We start from the raw sequence: 6,777 nt of genomic DNA on the forward strand, positions 1-6,777 counted from the left end.
TTTTGATGATTAGAGAGCTAGGTGCTTTTTGGGTACTTTTAGAAGTACCTGTGTGGATGTTTTTAGTGCGAGATAAGACAGTGTGCATGTGGTGCAGTGATTTATCATTTTTTTGATTATAGTGTTAGTGCTTTCTAAGCACTTGTAAAAGTACTGTGATTTAAATATCACCTGACATTGCATAATTGATTTATAGTTAAAATTATTTCAATTGATTAAAATGTTGTGATTAATGTGATTGAATTTGTTAGTCGTACATTACAGGTTACTTGCCATGGAATATTGATGGGTCATCCAATCACTATTAAAGTGCATATGTGAAAGTGATCATGATTTTCAAGAGAAACTGGTAAGTAATGGTAGGTTAATATAGACATTGTTTTTGTATCATATGAATTTGAATAAGGGTCAGGTGATGGAAATTAGAACTTGCATATTTTTGTAGTTATGAATGCTTATGGCTATTGATTTTTCTTATCTTATAACATTACTATTCATTGTTTATTGGCATTTCCTGGAATGAAATATTTCATTTTAAAGAGGAAGGATCCTCTTCTGTGTGGTTTAGATTGTTATATCAGGAGTAAAAGCTAAAGTTCAAATTATAGATGAACACCGAGAACGATGTTTTCTGGAAGGGGGGGAGTATGTAACATGCCTTCCATAAATTCTTATTTAAAACTCATATATTTAGTAAGTTTAATATTATGAAGAATAAATTGAAATTAGTAATTGTTTTGATTAGTTTATTACTAATTTATTTTGTCATATTTTCCTTTAGTTTTTGATGGTTAATATGGTGGTATTGGTTGGGAATGAGTTGGATAAATAACCAAAAATCAGATTATAGTTATCATCTTGCCCAAGAAATTTGTTGCCTCAACTATCTTAATAGTTTTTTTAGTCTCAACATAATGAGCCATCAATGAATTTAAGAGATTTTATCAATGCAACAAACTTCACCTTATCAATATAGACGTATGTATTCTCCACGGTGCTCTCCTAACTCAAGTGTCGATTCCAGAAGATGTCGGTTCTAGAAGAGATTGTTCACACATACCTCCTTATTCTACTTCTTCAGAGATCCCAGTGCAAGGCCATAGTGGTTATCACTCTTGTTTTGATAGATGAAGATAAAGAGCTTGCATCGAGGAATAAATTACTGTGACTGAAGATGGGATCTTAGTTGCAAGTCTGATTTGTAGAGTTAGAAACACATCTTTATGTCCCACAGACAGGTTCTAGGTAAAGCTAAGTAAGATGGTTATTTCGTTGTTTTTCTTGATTATTATTAACTAGGTACGCCTTTTAGTACGATTTTTACCTTTACTTGCATGTTTCTTTATATTTTAAGGTTATACATGCATCATGATCTAATATGTGAATGTGTATAAGTAGAACTCACATTATTTTTCTTAGTAAAGAAAATATATCTCTACATATAGATCAATATTGTGATTATATATTTTTCTTGGTAAAGAAAATATATTACTGCATGTTAGGGAAAATTTTAAGAACCACCCTAAATTTATATGTATAATAAATGGGCTAATCCCCATGATACATAGGAAAAATGGGAGGCAATTTTATCAATAATATAATATGTATGTATAATTTTTTTGGCGAATCTCTCACCAAATTATATTATCTTGTACAGTGATGGAGAATCTTTCGCTAAATTATAAAATCTTGTAAGATCTTGGCAAATCTTTCACTGAATAATAAAACATTGTGAAGTCTTTGGCGAATGTTTTGTTAAAGTATGAAACCATATATGATAATAAGAAAACATATTCATTAAATTGTTATATACTAACATACATGTTTGGAAAAAGAAACATAATTTTCTCTTCCTACAAACAATGTTCCAAGTTTCAGTGGTCATGTCTGTCAAGGTTCTTACAATACACTCTTTCATATCCTTCTATTAGTTTTCATAATATTCCACAACAAAGTTCTTGTAGGTGTTGATATTGACAACGAGTTCTGTCAAGGTAGGAGAGATTAATCTTTTCTCTACAACTTTTGTCAAGCTACCACTTTTTTCAAGTTATCAAATTTATTTCTTATTCCATAAACTCCAACTGCAAGATAAAAAAAATCACATCAACTTTGTTTACCCCAACACGCCAACATGTAGCAAGCCCCAACTATATTATATAAGAAAGTATTAGGTATCCAAAGGGCTTGAAGGGGATCTAATTGAAAGAAGTGACCATTGTGAGAATCCTTCCAATCAATATATGAATATATAAATGTAGATTTATTATTATTTTAATTGGAAATCTTCAATTAAATAATAAAATTTAATTACGTCTCTCCCAATCTAAATTGCTTATTAGCATAATTCACTACCCTCATAGGTCTTGCATTTGTTAACGGCGTTGTAACACGTAGATTAATTTCCTTTTTGGTGAGCAATCTCCACCTTTTAGAAAAATATGGTGCAGTGGCTCCAACCCCTACAGATCATTAGGATAAACTAAGAATAGCACAAAAGATGAAAGGTTGTACAAACAACTTATTTTTCAAACAACTAATCCAACATCAGTACCTAAACTTTTTCATGAAGATATCATATTGAGAATGTTTGAAAAATGGTGAGAAATATTCTGCGAGGGTGATGCAGAAAGAATGATAAGGTTTCATTGTTTTGAATTTTTTTTGTTAAATCAGAGAAAGTTAAAAACCAATATTAATGGAAATATTAGTATTTTTTACTAAATTTTGTGAAGTGACTAAATGTAGCTTTAACCATTCACCTTAAGATGTTTTTACAATATAATTTTCTAAGTCTATTTAATATCTTCATTATCATAAAAACCAACCTATATCCATCTTAGCTCCACATCTATCACTCTTATGGGGATGAAATCTATTTATCCCTCTGAGCACTTGGTAGACCCAGAATTAAGATGGATCTAAGATGATAGAATTTCTCCTTTAAATAGTCTATGCTCACATGAATACCATGGTATTACCATGGGTCAATACCATGGGTTATCATAAACCTGGAGCTTAAAAATTACTATTAGTAATTTATAAAAATTATAAAAATTAATAATTGATTTTTATTTTATTTTTTATTTTAACCAAGTTAAAATGTTTAACATACATTAAATTACAACATCCATTTTTACTCTTGATCCACCAAGCCCCGAGAGGGATCAAATATTTTTTCACTCTATGCTAGTTTGCATATCACGATATTTGATACCTCTCGGGGCTTAGTAGATCCATAGTAAAGATGGATCTATGATGGTTTAATTCCCCCATTTAAATAGGCTACATTCCACGTGAATACCATGGGTCAATACCATGTGCCATTTTTATTTTTATTAATACTAATATTAGGATTAATAATGTTTTTTTGCATGGTATTAAGAATAATCTAGCCCATGGTATTTGGCTCATGGTATTTTGCCCATAGGTTTCACCTAAATATAATGCATTTTTTGAATGTTCGTAAATATAAGGTGACTTATGGAGTAAATATAAAAAAATGTTTTATTTTTTTACCATACCTCTCGTTTATTTATATTTTTATTAATTTACCATACCTCTTTTACAAATATGGTATTTGGCCCATAGGATTCACTTAAATAAAACCTTTTTTTTTAGCCTTCATAAATAGAAAGAGGGTTATGGACTAAATATAAAAAGAGTTTTTATTTATTTACCATACGTCTAGTTTATTTATATTTTTATTTATTTACCATACCTTTTGAGTAAGTATAAAAAGAGGTTTTATTTATTTACCATACCTCCATTTTATTTATATTTTTATTTGTTTACACCCTTGCATGTATATAAGGTGACTTATGGAGTAAATACAAAAAATGTTTTATTTATTTACCATACCTCTAATTTATTTATATTTTTATTAATTTACCATACCACTTTTATAAATATGGTATTTGGCCCATAGGATTCACTTAAATAAAACTTATTCTTGAAAATTAGGGCGAATGGAAGGTTGTAACTCCTAATTTCAAGGGATAAATTTACCTTTTTTACCCTCTCCCTTAAAATAAGGTGGGCTATTTGAGGCGATTTGTAAAAATGTACTATGATACAAAATATTCACCCACTAAAAATTTAAAACCCCTTAATTTCGCCAAAGGGCGAACATTTGCCCCTAAAATTTTCCATGCTGCATGTAGATAAAGATTGTGATTATATATTTTTCTTGGTAAAGAAAATATATTAGTGCATGTAGATAAACACTGTGATTATATATTTTTCTTGGTAAAGAAAATATATAGTGCATGTAGAGAGACACTATGATTATATATTTTTCTTGGTAAAGAAAATATATTAGTGCATGTAGATAAAGATTGTGATTATATATTTTTCTTGGTAAAGAAAACATATTAGTGTATGTAGATAAACACTGTGATTATATATTTTTCTTGGTAAAGAAAATATATTACTGCATGTAGGTAAAGATCGTGATTATATATTTTTCTTTGTTAAGAAAATATATTACTGCATGGAGATAAAGATTGTGATTATATATTTTTCTTTGTAAAGAGAACTCCATGTAGATAAAGATGGTGATTATATATTTTTCTAGGTAAAAAAAATATATTAGATAAAAATTGTTATTACTATATATAGAAAAAGATGGAACTATTATATATATTTTCAACATTAAAAGACAAGTAACCTTTCTTGTCTTTATATAACATGCATATGTCTTTTATGTAAGAAGAGATAGTATGAATTCTGTTGTCTTAAAAAGGGATTTCTTAGTCATTTTCCTGGAAGTGAATATAAATTAAAGAGGGTAAATCGTGAAATATTCTCATGGGTAAGAGAGTTCTTTTGAAAAACAATACTAAGTTATGAGAAAATATAATAACCTATGCATAAAGGAAATGCACAGAGATAATATAAGTCATAGGAATCTTCTTTGGAAAGAATATGTTTTTCTTGTGCATGAAAGATAAGTTAATTGTGTTAATTCCTTTGCAAGAGTTTGCAAATGTTACATTTTTTTGGTGAGTAAAAAGGTAAATGATTTGTGTGTTGCATATTGGATAGTTTGATAAGTTAATTGTGTTAATTCCTTTGCAAGAGTTTGCAAACGTTACTTGTTTTGGTGAGTAAAAAGGTAAATGATTTATGTGTTTCATATTGGATAGTTTGATTTGATTGCATGGTTTAATGCATAAAATGTTACCATTATTTTTTTTTAGGTCTTATGCCCAAAATAAAGGTTGATTATGATGCTTGAAAACAAATGCATAAGAAATTTGTTATGATACTTTCTTAGAAACAAATGCAAGAGAAACATTGATTGTAGAACTATTGTGTTAGGTCTTTTAAAGAAAAACATGGATTTGTGTACAAAAAGGAATAAGTATTATGGAAAGTAAAACAAGTAGTTACTTGGAGTAAATGTACTAGATTCCATTTGTAAAATACATATATCCACATGAAAGAAATAATGAATGAATAACACATTAGTTCTGGTTTGGAAGAATGCATGTCTTTGTACATATAGTAGATTTTGTAAATAGGTCTCTCTTGGAAAAGATGCTTTTCAAAAAGGTACTTACATTTTCATGCATGATAATAATGTCTATCATGTTAGCTCCCTCTTAGAAGGGAACATCTACTATATCGAAAAGATTACTTAGTTACATTCACAAAGAATAAGCTAAGGGGTTAGCTCTCTTTGAATAAGTTTTTATCTAATTACATGCATGAAAAACAAAGATAAGTTGCTTGTATCATTTAAATGGAATGAATGGTTACAGTGGTGTTCTTTGGATATGAACATGTTGGTGCGAGAATGATCATAGTAACGTGGTAATTATTTTGACATGCTTCATAATTATTTGTTTATACATGCACAATGTTGTTATAAGAAAGCATGTTGTGATATTATATTTACATCTCATGTGTGCACATTGTTTAGGGAAGTTTTAGTGTCTACGGATAAACGCTTAAACCTGTAGACCAGTAGCTAAGTCTAGAACAATAGTTCAAAGCATCCTCTACTTTTTCTATGACCAATAGATTAAATAAGAGGTAAAGAATCCTACCAGTAGCTTTCGATTACTCCTTATGTCCCTTGACCAATTCTGTCGCTCCTTTCTGTACATAATCTGCTTGAAGAGTACCTGCACAATGATAGAAGACAAAAACTGATCAAAACATATGATAATGATCTATTGATTAAACATATCATGGAATCAAGAACATGATACACATATGAAAGCATCAATGGAAAATACAAGCATATGGAAAAAGCTTTGAACACTTTATTAGTAAAAGGAAGAGTTACAACCCAATTTGCTTGATTCAACATCACTCCTCCAGTTCAACCCCATCCTCTCCTCATAACAAGCAAGACATTTTGACATCATTACAATACTTGAAATTAACTCAAGTCTCATACTAATAGCATCTCCCTATAATTCAATGATTTCTAGCCCCTGATCACTTAGATGAGTGGTCTTTTTATAGGTGAATGAAGGAATTTGTGCCATAAATGGTGATAATGAATGCCCTCCCAAGTTTAGAATTTAGTTCCATGGAGTAAGGGATAAAGGAATTGATGTTCCTTAACTCCCCTCCTCATCCAAATACGAACCCAAAGGAGCGGATAGCCTTGAGAAACTTCTAGAGGAATCCAATAGATAAGGAATCTTTCAAACCCTCATGGAAATTCACTCAAGTTCACCTAGCACAGGCCAAAGAGAGAGCAAGTGTGCTGTAATGCACATTGACAGTGTATTAGCTGTACTGCACCGCACCCTAATGAAG

Source organism: Pinus tabuliformis, chromosome 7 (assembly GCF_031772625.1).
Source record: "Pinus tabuliformis cultivar Carrire ecotype Pingquan chromosome 7, CPIR1, whole genome shotgun sequence".
NCBI classification, from domain to species: domain Eukaryota; kingdom Viridiplantae; phylum Streptophyta; class Pinopsida; order Pinales; family Pinaceae; genus Pinus; species Pinus tabuliformis.